Raw genomic sequence first — 16,875 nt, forward strand, 5'->3', positions numbered from 1 at the left:
CGGCCGTGCTCTCCCGTGCGGCCGTGCGGTCACACACCACTCAATGTTACGAAATACACCACTCAATGTTAAGAAACACACCACAATGAAACACAATGAAACACACCATAATGACACCATAATGTTAAGAAACACACCACAGTGCATATTTGTGTGGTGTGTTTCTTAACATTGAGTGGTGTATTTCGTAACATTGAGTGGTGTGAACTGCACGGCCGCACGGGAGAGCACGGCCACACCTAAACATGACCCTATATATATATATATATATATATATATATATATATATATATATATATATATAAGTACTGATATGATCAATATAATCTATTTGGATATATCAATAGTTGATGATTGCAGAGAAATAAAAGGAAAATGAACGGGTGTTACTAAACTTGAAAGTTCACAATAGTTACAAAATTGACCTCGTTTTTTTTTTCCTAAAACTTTAACCATTGATGAACCATGATGAATGTACAAACAAATTATTAAACAACCCTTACATAAAAGCAAAAAAAGGAAAAAAACAAAAAAACCCCCCAGAAAGTTATAGCCATATAGAATACAAGATCAATGGATAAGATTTGTCCTCATGGACTCATGGGAACAAGTGGACTCACTTGAACATTTGTGTGTGTGTGTGTGTGTGTATATATATATATATATATATATATATATATATATATATATATATATATAAGTACTGATATGATCAATATAATCTATTTGGATATATCAATAGTTGATGATTGCAGACAAATAAAAGGAAAATGAACGGGTGTCACTAAACTTGAAAGTTCACAATAGTTACAAAATTGACTTTGTATTTTTTTCCTAAAACTTTAACCATTGATGAACCATGATGGATGGTCCAGGTGAGTTTTCACCTTTTATAGGAATGATTTATTTTCATTTCAATTCTCCTATTGATTGATGGTAGATTAGGCCGACTAGACGAACCATTCAACCAAAGGGCTCGGGCCACATGTACCGGCCCAAGAAGGAATGAGCAATTTGGGCCTATTAATAGTTTAATAGGATGAGACTTATTATTCATAATGTAATAAGGATTGTGCTAATTATTCCAAATGTAATAAGACTAGACTTAATTACTTTCAGTGTAACAATGACTCTCAATTTGAGGGAGTCTATGATTCTTATTCTTTGTAGGACTCTAAGCTCAAAATATGTATAGATAGATCCCGCATACATTGGGAGATGATAAGCAATTCTAAGTAATGCAAAATATTTATTCTCTCCATATATTTTCTTTATATTTTTCTATATACTCGTTATTTTAATGATTGTGTTAGCCAGCCGTTGACTACTCAAAAGTCATAAAACTAACACATATATATGTATGTGTGAGAATAGAATCATATATTAATAGTAGAATATATTCTTTCAAAAAAAAATAGTACAATATATTATTATTTCATACACCTCCTTTCGACTTAGTTTTGCATACTTTTTCTTTATAATTTTTCCCAAACTTATTTTTATTTTTCTTATTTCAACACTATTAACTTTATTTATTTTTTTAAATCTTTACATTAATTTTTAAAATTGGACCACCAAGGAACTAATACACTTCTTTTTAGAAAATAAATTTGATAAAAATTATTACGTCTTACTCCGTATTTATTTATTCTAAAATGAATATAATTAGCCTTGTAAAATGGGATGAGGGAGTATTATCGATATGCTTTTTACCCGTAAAGTTGGGTAAAAAGAGATTCTTGTTGCAGACGATCAGATCTATGGTCTACCAGGCTACAAAGCTATACTTGTTCTTCTGCGTCTCGGGTTATTCCATGAACTGATGGACAAGTTGCATAGTCTTTATTTGGTCAACCACATTTTGATTTTTATCAATAACATACATCGGCTGATTACTGATATGATGGGTGGATTTGGTTCTCTTCTTTCGTGACATATGGTAGATTTGCTGACTTAAAAATATTTTAAAGAGAGAAATATATTACCGTATTTTTTATTCATAATTTTTTTTTGATATTACATTATTTATAAAAGACAAAACTGATGTAAAACCGTCTCACGAATCCTTGTTCGTGAGACGGATTTGATCAAAATAAAATTTAATACTTATATTAGCTAATGTAATACTAAATCAGTAATAAAATATTTATTATTTCTATGAAATAATGTAAAACTTTTGATGAAAAGTATTACACACTCTGTCCCATTTTACCTGTCCTATTTACTATTCATTGGTCAAACCAACTCTTCTTTCTTTGCTTATTTTCTTTAGTAATTTTTTATTATTTTTAAATTTAATTTTTTTGTGTTTAATAGTACTTTTAATGTAGTTTCTAAATATATAAATTTTATATAGGAAAAATGACAGTTTTTTCCCCTATGTTATGTGCATATAACACTTTTTTCCCCTGTGTTATTAAAGTGGCTATTTTTCCCCCTGGAATGTTAAATTGACATTTTTACCCTTAAAAATTATTATTTCTTATTTTTTCTTCTCCAACAAATTATTACTTATATGTATGGATGGTCATGATTCGGTTCGAACCTAACCAAACACTGTAGCAATCATACCGAAATAGTATGGATGGTTCTGGTTACGATTCAGAACCGAAAAAATAAAATTAAATGATTGTTGAACCATGAACTGAAACTGAACCACAGTCATATATAGTGAAAATGATCAAACACTTATTTTGATAAATCGGTACGGTTCGATTCCAATTTCGATTTTGAACCGCCAATCAAAACTTATTTATATATTTATTTTTTAATTTTATTTCTTATTTAAAAATAGTCTAAATTCAACAATTATTTTATTTTATTTTTTCGGTTCTGAATCGTAACCGTTACCGTCCATACTATTTAAGTTCAATTGCTACAGTGTTCGATTAGGTTTGTATCGAACTGCGATCTTCCATACATATTAGTAATACTTGGTTGGAGAGTTAAAAATAAATGAAATAATTATTTAAGGGTAAAAATGTCAATTTAACATTATAGGGGGAAAAACTACCACTTTTAAAATAACTGAGGGGGGAAAACTGCCACTTTAATAACACAGGGGGAAAAAGTGCTATATGCACATAACACAGGGGGAAAAAGTGTCATTTTCCATTTTATATATTAATGCTAAACTTAATAATATGATTGTTTGCAGGAGCTTGTAAGCCAAGAAGATAATGAAATGCTGACAAGGATGCCCACAATGCAGGAGGTAAAAGAATCTGTGTTCAGTATGAAGTCAGAAAGTGCAGCAGGGCCAGATGGTTTTAGTGGAGGCTTCTATCAAAACTGCTGGGAAATTGTGAAAGAAGACTTGTATAAGGTGGTAAGGGATTTCTTTGAAGGAAAAGCCCTAACTAGGACTGTCACACATACTGCAATAGTACTCCAATCATTATTGTGTGGACCATGGTCCACACAGCTGTGTGGACCATACTATCAAATAATGCACATTCAATATAAAAATAATGTACATTCAGTATAAAAATAATGTACATTATATTCAGGGGATGTACATTATTTGTGTACTGAATGTACATTATTTTTATAGTATAAAAATAATGTACATTCAGTACAAAAATAATGTACATTTAGTACATTAAAAATGTACATTTTATCATGGTCCACACAGCTGTGTGGACCATGGTCCATACAATAATTTGCCATAGTACTCTTACCAAAGGTCTCAAACCCAGCAACCTTTGCTCAGTTTAGACCTATAAGTCTGAGTAACTATTGCAATAAGGTGTTGACAAAAATCATGGTCACAAGGTTAGCTGGTATCCTAGTCAGAGTGGTCTCTCCTTATCAAGCAGGATTTATCAAGGGTAGAAATATTGTTGATAACATCCTGCTTGTATAGGAGCTATGCCATGGTATCACAACTACAAATGAAGATGTGATCCTAAAGCTAGACATGACCAAAGTATATGATAGGATGTCTTGGACATGTGTGACCACTATGATGAGGAAAATGGGTTTTTGTGAAAATTGGATTGGTTTGGTGGAAAGAGTAATAGGCAATATTTGGTATTCAGTCATAGTGAATGGGGTTCAACATGGTTTCTTTCATGCTACAAGGGGATTAAGACAAGGTGACCCTTTGTCACCTAGTCTTTTTGGCATTGCAGCTGATTTACTTTCAAAACTGATTGCAAAACATGGAGCCCCATTCACTCAACCTAGAACAGGCCCCCAGATTCATCATCTTGCTTTTGCAGATGATATGATTATCTTCACATCTGGTAAAGGGGGTGCTGTGCAGAATATTATGGAAACCTTGGGGACATATGAGGGACAATCTGGGCAATTGGTGAGCAAGGAAAAAAGTGCCTTCTATATGCACCCCAAGGCTTCCAGAACTGTAGTAGATAGGGTCAAAAGGGTGACAAATTTTCAAAAAAAGGGCTTTCCTTTCACATACTTGGGATGCCCCATTTATGTTGGAAGGAAGAGGGTCCTTTTATTTTCATCATTGATTGCAAAGATTGCTGCCAAATGTACAGGATGGCAGCATAGACACCTATCCCAAGGGGGTAAGGTGGTTTTAATCAAATCTGTTTTGCAGGCAATCCCAACCCATGTTTTCTATGCAATTGGTCCCCCTAAAACAGTGATAAAAAAGATAGAAAAATTGTTGGCTGATTTTTTTGGGGGGACCATTGATGGTAAAGCAAAATATCATTGGAGCTCATGGAGAAACTTAGCTAAACCAACACAGGAAGGTGGTGTGGGGCTCACAAGCATGAGAGTAATAGCAGAGGCTGCTGGAATAAAATTGTGGTGGAACTTCAGATCACAAAGGTCAATATGGGGTGATTTTTTAAAGGCCAAGTATTGCAGAAGGGCACACCCTGTATGCAAGACTTGGCAGTATGGAGACTCACACGTTTGGAAGAGAATGTTGGAGAGTACGGAAATAGCTGAGCAGCATATTAGGTGGAAGATAGGTAGAGGGGAAGTGAATCTGTGGTGGGATGACTGGATGGGACTAGGGGCTGTAGCTAAAAGATTTGGGATTGAGGGGAAGAGTCAATCCAAAGATAGGGTTAGAGATCTATGGAGTGAAGGGAGGTGGAGGCTAGAAGGTATGGAGGAGCAGGTGCAGCAATGTCTTATGGGAATCAATTTGAATGAGAACTGTGCAGACATTGCACATTGGAAGTTAAATGTTGATGGAAAATTTCACATTAGCCTCTGCAAAGAAAATGGTTATGCAACAGGAGGAAAGTGAGGAAAATGAAAGAGAATTCTGGTTTAGACCTTGCTGGACAAAAGAGGTGCCATGGAAAATGTCTTTTCTGGCCTGGAGGGTCTTTAAGAGGAAAATTCCATCTGATGATAATCTAAGAAGATTTGGATATCACCTTGCATCAAGATGCTACTGCTGTTCAAAACCAGGGATGGATAATTTGCAACATATTTTCTACACAGGGCTGACTGCATCTCATGTGTGGAGTTTTTTTGCAAGATCCTTGGGATTTAATATACAAATAAGAGGTGTCAAGCAGCTGTGCTATGAATGGTGGAGGAAGAAGCCCAAAAACAGAATGATCAGATTTTTAGCTTATAGACTGCCAATTGTGATTTTGTGGGAGCTGTGGGTGCATTACAATCAATGTAAATATGGGAGGGAAAGTCCATCAGGGGCAAGAATAATCTTTAAAATCACAAGGGACATGGTGGATTGTATCATGAGGAAATGGCCAACATGGGATCCATTCCCTCCCAATTGGAACTATATATTGAAGAGAGCTGAAATGTTCAAGTGCAACAAAATTGTTAAAGAGGCTAGTTGGTGTAAACCACCAAAGGGTTGGATGAAGATTAACATTGCTCTACAAGAGGGGGGCTGTAGCTTTATAATCAGAAACTCCAAGGGTGAGTTAGGAATGGCAGGGGTATATTTAGGGGAAGGGAGGATGGACAGAATAGTTATAGAGGATTGCTTAGATTGGTGTAAAAAAAGAGGGTTGGGAAAAATTTAGATTGAGGGAGAGCAGGTGGGAGAAGAAAGAAATGAGCATGGATTGAGAATTGAATGGTTAAAGTGTGACAAAAGGGTGAATTGCATAACACAGTGGTTACTTGATAAATGTGAAGGACAAAATGTTGTGTTTAGAAGGGTCCATGAGAGGGTATTATATTTGTTAGTATAAGTACTACATTTCATCTTGACATGATCCGTCTCACGAACAAGGGTCCATGAGAGGGTCTCACACAAGGTTTTACCTTATAAAATTTAGTTACTTTAATTACCTATTCATGAATTAAGTAAATTTATTATGATTTAGTTACATGAAAAGATATTATTAAAAAACTAGTATTTTTGCTTGTGCGTTGCGCGAAATGGATTTATTATAATATTTTAATAATATTTGGATCGATATATAAAATTATATAAATTATAACATCGAATATTATATAGCAAAATTGATGAAATTGGTTTGATCGATTATGTTATTTTATGTTTTCCTTGCTTGAATTAAAGCAAATAATTAAACAATTACCCGTGTAAGGCACGGATAAAATTTTTTATTACATATTTAGATAATAAAAATAAAGACGATGAAATTATAAAAATTCTAATATTGAGCATGCACATTTATTTGATTATAAGATTAGTGCAAAAGTATTACTTAATTAATTGAATAATATATGACTTGTTTGTGTATAATTGGAGACCAAAATCACTGTAATTTGGTTCAACCATTATTGTTGAATGAGTTATTGTGGATAAAGAATCCCTAGTTTAAGAAAAAAGATTAAGGTCCTGTTTGGTAAATTATCAGCCTATCAGCCAATTTTGGCTTATTTGACCACTATTAGTTGTTTAGTTAATAAGCTTTTTGTAACTCCAAAATGTTAAAATTCAAAAGGCTACTCAAAGCAGCCTTTTCAATTAGCTTTTTGAGAAAAGAAATTATACCAAATAGCTATCAGCTAACAGCTAATTTATCAAACAACTTTCTACAATCAGCCAATATTATCAACAAATCATACCTTCTAACCCAAACAGCCAACCCAATCAACCAATATTATCAACAAATCATACCTTCTAACCCAAATAGCCAACCCAATCAGCCAACAGCCATTTACCAAACAGGGCCTAAGTAAATTAATAAAAATTTGAAAATTTAAAATACTATGTATTCCAAAGATATTAAAAGGTAGTTTCTCGCTTCAATTTGCTGGGTAATGGGTTATTTGAGTACTTTCATTGTCAACAAATCCCCTAGTTAATATGATTGGTTTCAAACTATTCTTTTTTATTTTTTTCATGGTATTAAAGAAATACATATGTATCATTTTTTGGTGTAACTACTAATTTATTTAATTCAATAAGAGTAAAATAGAGTGATTTCGCTTCAATTTGTTGGGTTATTTGAGTACCCTCTTTGTCAACCAATCCCCAAGTAGTTAATATAATTTGCTTCAAATTATTTTAAATTTTTTTATAATATTAATAAAATACTTGGTAAATAAATATATAACATTATTTTGTACTATAACTTTGATATTTAATTACAAGATATTGTAAAAATAAGATAATGGACAATGTAATGAATATCAATTGATAAATTTGAATGTAAAGAATCTTTGCATGAGAGAAAATAAAGACAATGTAACTAATGAAATTATTTCTCTTATTTAATTTCATTTTTTTATAATGAATAATTTTTTCAAATTAAGGTATTGTAGACACATAATTCTAAATTAAAGAAATACATATGTATCATTTTTTGTTGTAGCTACTAATTTATTTAATTTAATAAGACTAAAATAGAGTGAGAAACTTAATTATGTCAAATTTGATTGAGATGAGGTTCGAACTTAATACCTTTCTTATAGAAATTAATGGGTAAGTTAAAAGTTAACGGAATATTAACGGAGAAGAGAATATTTAACAGAAAACTTAACGGATAATCATAAAAGTAAGGTTAAATTAGGTAATCTCTATTAATAATATTAAGCTGAATTATCTTAACCATCTATTTGATTAAATAATTCATCTGAACCATCCATTTACGGAATATTAACGGAGAAGAGAATATTTAATAGAAAACTTAACGGATAATCATAAAAGTAAGGTTAAATTAGGTAATCTCTATTAATAATATTAATCTGAATTATCTTAACCATCTATTTGATTAAATAATTCATCTGAACCATCCATTTGATTAAATAAATTGAACGCCATTTTTTCTACCCATTTTAGACCTAACTCTCTTTGGCTCTTATTAGTATAGTAGATTATAACCAATAAACATAAACACGTAGTAAAGTAATAATTATTTAAAGAAAATTAATTTATAATTATTTGTTTATACATCTAATTTAAATTTTAATTGTAAATTATTCATATTATTATGCAAATATTATTATATATATATTAATCATAAGATTAATTTTTATTATATGTTAATTTTTATTTTTATTTACTATTTTTATCATATTATAAAAAAATCAATGGTTTTTAATAACAAACTATGTAAAAAAATTATGAGTTTAGTTTTACAAAAGTGCCCCTAAATTCTGGGGGAAACTTGGCTAAGCACTTCTATTATATTTATATATATAGATATATAGATTATTATTATTATTATTATTATTATTATTATTATTATTATTATTATTATTCCGTTTCATGGTAAGTTAATTATGTTTCATTTTCCATTTTTCCTTTTTTATCGCTAATATTATTATTATTAATTAGTAAATTATGGACCCTTTTTTAATTTCCTTTTCTATTGTTTTCTCAATAAATTTTCATTTTCTATTGTTTGGACAGAAGTGGTTGGATGGGAAAGTACGAAATAGGAATTTTGTTAGGATTTTCCTTTTTTTATTAGTAACCTTATTATTAGTAGTAGTTTCTTGGTAAGTTAATTTCGTTTTGTTTTCTATTTTTTCTCGTTAGTTAATATTGTTTCCTTTTTCATTTTTACTGCTAACATTATTAATATTAATCATTGAATTATGGATCATTTTTTATTTTCCTTTTCTATTGTTTGCTAAATATTTTTTTTCTTTTTAAATTGTTTGGGTTAAGTGTTTGTGCGGGAATAAACCAAATGAGGATTTTGTTTTTAATAATATTATAGATTATAGATTATAGATATAGATTATAATATATATATATATATATATATATATATATATATATATATATTTAATTTGTCTTATGTTGTAGTAGTATAGTTAGGTAAAATGCATGCTGTGAAATTGATTAGAACAAAGGCATAAATTGATTTACGCACGTATTGATATTTAACATTCCTTATGAATATTGAATTATTATCTCCTACATACAAAGAATCATCTTAAATTGGGGAATTGAAAATTAAACCTCTACAACTTCAATCTTCATTGGTCTCCCATCAAAGGCTAGATTGTGATACTTTCTTAGGACTTTCATAGCATGTGAGGACTATAAAAAATCACTTATGCAATTCTGTGCCACAATTACACGTACACGTACGTATTCATCACAAATCTATGACTCTATGAGCTTATATATACATACAATAAGTTATATGATTCATAGCCTACATGAAAACTCACATAAGTCCGAGAATCTCTATAAGAATACCTAGACATTTCTCTCAAGCATTGATAAGTTGAAACATCAATCAATAAAGGCTAAAGCTTTTGACAGTTAAACCTTAGTTTCAGAATATAAAAGTCTCAACAGACTCCATGTTCACTGTATTATAGTCCAAAGATAAGTCAGACTAGTCTTTGAGATCGTTTAGAATAGTAAAAACAATAACTTGAATGCTAAGCTATTTCTCCACCATTTCATCAGAGTTCGAGTAACTGATTCAATGCTAGATCATTCACGTAAATCACATAAAAATGACTTAAAAACAAAAAGGACCCATCTTTAAACATATGCATACATGTTCCTGTACACGGAAGACATGCTAATAAGCATATGCATACATGTGGGAAACATAAAAATTAGAAAGAAAACCAAGAGAGAATACAGACCAATAGAAATGTTAATGGCGACGACGATCGAGACCGAGAATGACGATAGCGATCCACCATTCTTGGAATACCCTTAGGGGGCGTTTGGTTCACGGAATGTTAGATTGCCTTAGGGAATGTTAGATTGCTGGGAATGTTAGATAACTAGGAATGTTAGATTCTTGTGTTTGGTTTAAAATTGAAGTAGGTAAATAAGACAACGGATATAAGATAAATTTATTAAAATGCCAAAAGCTCAATATTAATAATAAGATAAGGGAATGTGAGATTACCTAAGAAATCGGGGTGTATCTCACATTCCCTTACAATAGCTAAAATCTTCATCGGGAGGTTATGTTACATTCCCTGGGAATCTTACATAACTTGAACCAAATATGGGAATCTTATATTTGATGTTGTTAGTGTAGTGGGAATGAATGTGAAGGTGGATGTGCGATATGGAGGGTGTTAAAACGAAGAGTCATAAACTCCCCGAGTGTCGTATCTCTCGCGGATGGCAAATTGGAAAATATACGGTTTTGCTACCTTGGTTTGTTTGAATAACGTTAAGATTGAGCATATGGATATTGGTAAAAGGAAGTGTTAAGAGGGCAAAGGTTGATAAAATAAAGAAATAAGCAAAGGGAAATTAAGACGGATGGGGCTAATATATCATGGAGATTGGTTCAAAGCGCAAGGTAGAGTGTTGATTTCTTTTGAGTTATGGTTGAAGGAGCTTGAAACATTGTCCTGAGTGACGTCACACTCAAGCTCCCAATCCTCAGTCGGTTGGGGAATTTCATCAAACACCTTGTCTACAAGTTCCCTCTGAATCTCATCTTCTCAGATTGAGAGCGGGAGATGTAGGTAGTGGGCTACATCTCTTTGCGATATCTCGCCAAAGAGATGATCCTATACTCTTGAAGAGATCGGGGCCCTCAATCTAACAAGATCATACAAAACTTACACACAAATTCAACATTCTCCAAAGAAATCAAACTCATTCATCAAATTAGATCACGAACACCAATCATCCATTCAATCTAGCCCCTATCCTAGGGATTAGCCTCTCATAGGCTTTAAAAATATCAAAGCATCAAAATAGCAAAGCATATCTACAAGATCAAGATAAAAAGCAAACAACTTTAAGGAAAAAGGAAAAACAAGAGAAATCCAAAGAGAAAACAAGTCTTGATAAAAGAGTTTACCCAAGAGATCTTCAAAGCTATGGAGATCTAAGTTCTCTTCTCCAAGGAGCTCCTCCTCTTCTCCTAATCCTATCTAAACCTAACCTAAAATGTAGAATAGAAAATGTGACAAAAGACTCCCTAAACCTAGCTGAAATGTCCCTTAAATACTAAAACATCGCGCAGATATTCTGGTGCCGCCCCACGTCTGCCACACGCGTGTGGACTGGCGTGGACGGTTACTGGAATATTTCCACGCCAGCTCACACGCGTGCGAGGCTCGTGGGCGTGGTTTCTTCATTTTCGTTTCCTTTTGTTGTTTCCGGTTTGGTCTTCGTGTGTTCCCCTGTGGATTGATTCTTCCTTTCAGTGGTTTATGCTCTCTTTCGGTTGATTTCAGCTTTCATTCCTGTGGGAATTCTTCAAAACACTCCACACAGAACTTATTTGCAATTTGTTAGTAAAATAACATGTAAACACGTAATTGCACTCTCTAAGACTTGTTTTTAGCAAGAAATCAACTTAATAAGTTGTAGATAAATAGGTACTTTTGGCGTCTATCAAAGTTTCCACACTTTAGATTACTCGTCCACGAGCAAATTGTACATTCAAAACCTTCTCATTTAGATGCCAAAAGTATCTAAGCTAAAGATATGCTCAATGATAAACATTCATTCAAAACACAATCTACCAGGAGATGTGAAATCCTTCACAATATCTTCAAAGAATGATAAAAATGTTCCATACACTGCTATGAATATTCAAACAAAGCGAAACCCCTATCGGTCACAAGTTAGACAGTTAATTAGTTTTCACAGTATCAACCATGCAGTCCAAAATTTCATTCACCTCTCATTGTGCAAAGGCCTTAAGCTGATCTCCCTAGTGGGAACGATGTACAAAACCTAATCAATCGGCCTCCCTTATCGCCAAAGCCCAACGTAAAAGTAAGTGAAAATAGATCCATGGGCCTCTCTCCGCCAGTGGCTTGGGCGGTTACTCATTTTTCTCACTTCCTAGGGTAACATCGTCAAGCAACCCGACTTCACATGGAGCTCCATGCTTTTTCGAAGGCAGTGCAATGGGTGCTTGAATCCTAGCGAAGCGGCTTCCCTCATCTCAATTTTCTCATCTCCTAGGGTCATTTTATTGTGAACAACCGACTCCAGATATAACATTTGTGTATTTAGGAGACTATGGTTGTTCACCACCTAGCGAGATGGCTTTCCTCGTATCTTATCTCGGGGATTGGCCTTTTTGCCTTTTCTACTCATTTCTTCGAACAACAACCCCTCGTGCCTTTTACTTAGGGAAACAGGGATATTTCTCTCAATGCTCACAGAAAGCTCTCCTTTTGCCCCATGTTCTATTCTATGATTATTCAATTCCGAGCTTCGCTTAACTTATCTTTCTGAAATTAGGGGTTGCACACTCCCACTTCGAGAGATCCTTAACTAAGGTCTTTACAAAATATGAGGTGAATACCACACACGCATACAATTTTTCAAAGTTTTTAAAGGTCAAGGTAGGGGTACTTCCAAGGTTATTCAAAGAGTAAACTTTTTTGGCACAGATTTAGCATTCTCCAAAGATAGAATGAATAACAACACATACTTGTGGCTTGATTATTTTTCAAACAAATGAGATAGAGCTCTTAATTAAGATTTTCATTTCAAGCACAGCTCTTTCCACACTTTAGACCAAACATCGTCCTCGATGTTGACTTAGAATGTAATAAAATAGTGAAACAACAAAACATGCATTTTTCCACACTTTAAAATGAAAACATGAGGTTCACATAATAGATAAACAAGGGATAAGAGGTAGATGACCTAGTAAGCATCCCATGTCATATTGCTTCAAAATGCTTGGATGGATGATTCTCATGTTCTTGCAACGAGATCTGCATGGAAATATGGAATCTACAAAAATAGGGAATTTCAACTCGGATATTATTTGACAGAATAAAGTAAAGATAGTAATAAAGCATGGTAAATAACGGGTTGCCTCCCGGTCAGCGCTACGTTTAACGTCTTTAGCCCGACGAAAATGTCATGAAGATTGTGCTACTCATCCTCCCAGGGCATTAGCCTGCAACACTGGACTGTCCCCTGCGTATTTTCTGTTTCATAGTATTTCTTGACTTGGAGGCCGTTTACTTTAAAAGATCCCTTTTCTGGATGCGTGATCTCCAAGGTTCCATAAGGAAATACCTTTGTAACAATATAAGGCCCCGTCCATCTTGGTTTAAGTTTCCCAGGAAACAATCGTAGTCTGGAATTGAATAACAACACTTTATCTTCCTCAATGAATTCTTTGTTTTTCCTGATATGCATGGCGTGGTAAAACTTGGATCGTTCCTTGTAAGATCTGGATGTCTCATAGGCCAGCAAACGCCATTCTTCCAATTCATTCAGTTGAAACATTCGCTCCTGCCCTGCTATGAATAGATCTTCATTTAGTTTTTTAATGGCCTAATACGCCTTATGCTCGATCTCAACTGGAAGGTGACATGCTTTGCCATATACCAATCTGTATAGAGTAGTTCCTATCGGCGTCTTATAAGCAGTCCGGAAGGCCCATAATGCATCGTTAAGCTTGTCAACCCAATCCTTTCTATGCCGAGCTACTGTCTTTTCCAATATGGCCTTGATATCTCTATTTGCATTCTCAACTTGCCCGGTAGTCTGAGGATGATACGGGACTCCTCCCCGGTGTTGTATACCTTGCTTTTGAAGTAATCTCCGCATGGGTACATTCCGGAAGTGTGTCTCCCTATCGCTAATCACAATCCGTGGTACTCCAAATCTTGTGAACAATCTCTTTAGAAATCTTGTTACACTTCTTGCATCATTGTTCCGAAGTGCTTCTGCTTCAACCCATTTGGAGACATAGTCCACTGCGATAAGGATATATTTGAAACCTTTGGAATCCGGAAACGGTCCTGCAAAGTCTAGTCCCCATATATCAAAAATTTCGCATGCCAGGATGTAGTTTTGCGGCATCTCGTCTTTTCCAGTGATGTTCCCAGTTCGTTGACACAGATTTGAGTATCCCGAAATATTGAGGGCCAGTAGAATCCTGCTTCAAGTGCTCTCCTAGCAGTTCTGTTAGCTGAGTGATGGCCCATTCGATGGCATTCTCCAAGAATCTCATTTCCTTCAGCCTCTGTTACACAACGTCGAATTATTTGATCCGCGCACACTTTGAAGAGATATGGCTCGTCCCATAAATAATATCGAGATTCTGCTCGTCCCAGAAATAATATCGAGATTCTGCTATTAACTTTCTCCGGGCATGTGTATTCAAAAATTCCGGTAACTCTCCCCCTACAAGATAGTTAGCCAGATTCGCATACTAAGGTGTGAGATAGAGACCCATCAGCTTTTCCTCTAGAAAATATTCATTCACATCCCCAATCATATCATGTCCTTTCTCATTCTCTAACCTGGATAAATGATCTGCTGCACTGTTTTCAACTCCTTTTCGGTCCACGATAGTCACGTCAAATTCTTGCAATAGCAAAATCCATCTGATCAATCTTGGCTTTGCTTCAGGTTTAGACATAAGAAACCTGATAGCTGCATGATCAGTATGAATGATGACCTTTGACATTAAGAGATATGATCTAAATTTATCTAACGCAAACACGATTGCAAACAGTTCTTTCTCGGTCGTGGTGTAGGTTTGCTGCGGCTTAGTCAACATTCGACTAGCATAGGCGATAGGCTGAAATTTCTTATCATTTTTCTGCCCTAGCACGACTCCAACTGAAAAATTACTTGCATCACACATCAGCTCAAAAGGTTGGTCCCATTTTGGTCCTACAAAAATCGGAGTATGTACCATGGCATCCTTTAAATTCTGGAATGCTTTCATTGCGTCCTTGTTTAATTCAAACACTGCGTCTTTTTCCAACAGTTTGGTCAACGGTCTTGCGATTTTCGAGAAGTCTTTAATAAATCTTCTATAAAATCCCACATGTCCCAAGAAACTTCTCAGGGATGTCACATTGTGCGGTGGTGGTAAGGTTTCAATAATTGCTGTCTTAGCTCTGTCAACCTCAATTCCTTTTTTTGAAATTTTATGTCCAAGCACAATTCCTTCTGTGACCATGTAGTAGCATTTTTCCCATGATACTGCTAAATTCATTTGCTGGCATCGTTCCAAAACCTTTTCCAAATTTCCAAGGCATTCTTCAAAAGTTTCCCCGAAAATTGTGAAATCGTCCATGAAAACTTCCATGAAATCACCAATGAAATCTTCAAAAATAGCCAACATGCAACGCATAAAGGTGGCAGGGGCGTTACAGAGACCAAATGGCATTCTCCTGTATGCAAATGTACCAAACGGACAAGTGAATGTTGTTTTCTCTTGATCCTCCAAGGCTACTAGAATTTGAAAGTATCCGCTCATTCCGTCCAAGAAACAGTAGTAACCATACCCGCTTACTTTTTCAATCATTTGATCTATAAAGGGCAATGTAAAGTGGTCTTTACGGGTGGCTTCGTTGAGCTTTCTATAGTCGATACAGACTCTCCATCCCGTTATCTTTCTCGTAGGAATAAGTTCCTTGTTATCATTCTCAGTGACTGTGATTCCTCCTTTCTTTGGTACTACTGGAGTTGGACTGACCCATGTGCTGTCCGAAATAGGGTAGATCATTCCGACATCCATAAGTTTGATCACCTCGTTTTTCACGACTTCAAATGTGTTTGGGTTAAGTCGACGCTGCGGTTGTGCCACAGGTTTGGATCCTTCTTCCAATAGAATTTTATGTGTGCAAATGGCCGGATTAATCCCTTTCAAGTCAGTCATCTTCCAACCTATAGCTTCTTTGTTTCTTTTCAGCACTGTTATCAGTTGTTCTTTTTGTCTTTCTAAAAGATCTGTCGCGATGACAACTGGTAACTCTTTCCCCGTTCCTAAATAAGCATACTCAAGATGAGCAGGCATAGGTTTTAATTCTCCTTCTTGCATTATCTCATCGTCCTCCTTCCTTTTCTCATTTCCATCATCATATTCCTCCTTAAATTCATCAAATTCATCCCCGTCATTTCCAACCATTTCCTCCGAGACTTCACCAACAGAGTTTATATTCTCAACAAATTCAGAAACACAATCATTATCAAGCAAATTAAAACGATCGACCTCTTGGTGTAAAGCAATATGTAAAGAGTTAAGTTCATGCTCAAAAGTACTTTCATTATAACTCTTAGCACCTATGGGACATTCCCAATTAAAATCATGCCTGTTAGCTTTGGGTACTTCACACAGATAATCAATTTCATCATGCACATAATCAACGAAAAAGCATTCATCACCATCTAGAGGGTATTTCATAATTTTGGTCACGTCAAAGCTAGCAGACTCGTCTCCTACACGGATAACGAGTTTGCCTTCCCCCACATCTATTAAAGCTCTAGCAGTCGCCAAGAAAGGTCTGCCCAAGATGAGAGGAATCTCCACATCTGGGTCCATATCTAAGATCACAAAGTCCACTAGAAAAATAAATTTATCAACTCGGACTAAAACATCTTCCACTATACCCCTAGGGTATTTGGTGGATCGGTCAGCTAATTGAATGCACATACGTGTGGGCTTAAGAGTTCCTAGATTCAATTGTCGATATAATGCGAAGGGCATTAGATTGATGCTAGCACCTAGGTCTGCCAAGGCTCTATTAAAAGTCGTTCCTCCTATATTACAAGGT

Source organism: Ipomoea triloba, chromosome 11 (genome assembly GCF_003576645.1).
Source record: "Ipomoea triloba cultivar NCNSP0323 chromosome 11, ASM357664v1".
In the NCBI taxonomy this organism is placed as follows: Eukaryota; Viridiplantae; Streptophyta; class Magnoliopsida; order Solanales; family Convolvulaceae; genus Ipomoea; species Ipomoea triloba.